Source organism: Triticum aestivum, chromosome 6B, assembly GCF_018294505.1.
Source record: "Triticum aestivum cultivar Chinese Spring chromosome 6B, IWGSC CS RefSeq v2.1, whole genome shotgun sequence".
Lineage (NCBI taxonomy): Eukaryota > Viridiplantae > Streptophyta > Magnoliopsida > Poales > Poaceae > Triticum > Triticum aestivum.
This window is the reverse complement of record NC_057810.1, coordinates 467892456-467893831: the sequence shown is the minus strand read 5'-3', so window position 1 is coordinate 467893831 and position 1376 is coordinate 467892456. Positions and strand designations below refer to the sequence as shown.

At 40.5% G+C, this 1376-nt stretch overlaps 1 pseudogene; it reads left to right on the top strand.

Moving 5' to 3' along the window:
• Positions 1-351: 351 nt before the first annotated feature.
• Positions 352-443, top strand: LOC123140297 (uncharacterized; annotated as a pseudogene).
• Positions 444-1376: the final 933 nt, after the last annotated feature.

The following is a 1376-nucleotide window of genomic DNA, read 5'->3' as shown; positions in this document are numbered from 1 at the left end:
TCAAGGATAATTGAAGTAAGATCAATCTTTCTATATGGAGGATCTAATTCAGTTCTGAAATGTTGTTGTCCCCGGAATGAAACATGCTGGTTTTGAATATTAGGCACCATGGATGATTACTGTTCACTTATGGAACACACAGCTTCTGATTGCACGAGGCCTGCAACCTTCGGATTTGAACTAGGCCTTTCATAACCCCATTGCATTTGGTGGAAGGCAATGCTCTCAATGAGAATAATTGCACCCTCGACGGTGTTGTTCATGATTGTTCCACCAGCTGACATATCAATAAGATCTCTTGAAGCATGTGTCAGCCCTCTATAGAATATCTGAAGCACTAACCAATCCTTTTGCCCATGATTAGGACATTTTCTAAGCAAATACTTATATCTCTCCCAAGCTGCATACAAGCTCTCACTACCATCTTGCGCAAAACTGAGGATCTGGTCACGAATTGTAGCTTGCTTGTAAAGTGGAAAATATCTATGCAGGAAAGCTTGTGAAATATCACCCCAAGTGTATGATCTTGATGGCAAAGAATAGTACCAGTCCTTAGCAGCATCTCTGAGAGAGAATGTGAACAACATACACTTGATAGCATCTTGGGAAACACCATGATACTGGACTGTATTGGCATACTCCAGAACATTACTAATGTGCTCATGAGGGTCTTCATTGGGTAATCCTCTAAACTGATTCTGCAAGACGAGAGCAATAAGTCCAGGCCTCAACTCAAAATTTTCGGCCTCAATAGATGGCCAAATTGGCCCTGTCATCGTGTCCAAACTACTTGGCAACCAAAGATCACGTACTAAAGCCATATGTTCAAGTGCAACTGTCAATCAGCCTACAAATAATAAGATATCCTACACACGCTCACAAACATGAAACATTGGTGAGAGGGTTAGTATCCTAATAAGCCGAAGCAACAAAAAGTAAAAAGGTAAAAGAAACACAGAAATAAATTTGACTGGAAATTTAAACAAAAACTATACTAAGCCTAGTCTATAGCTTCGCACAATCGCTCGACGCTAGTCCCCGGCAACGGCGCCAAAATGATCAATTGTAGGTACAGTGGGGTTTTTACACCCAAACTGCGAGTGTCGTGTTCTACACAGGGACTAGGCGACGGCAACAATGCTCGGCTAAAGCTAGGTGACAGAATTTAGATGATGAAAGAAGAAAATACAAATCTAGAATGACGACAAATAAAATGACAAACGACACGAGGAGATTAAGATTGAAACTCGCTCCTTTTTTGGTGTTTTCATATCACTTGAGAAAATTGAAACTACAGACGGACATCCTCAACAAGGGGAATTAACAAGACAAGACCACATATATGTATATATATAACTAGCAAGTATGAGACAAGG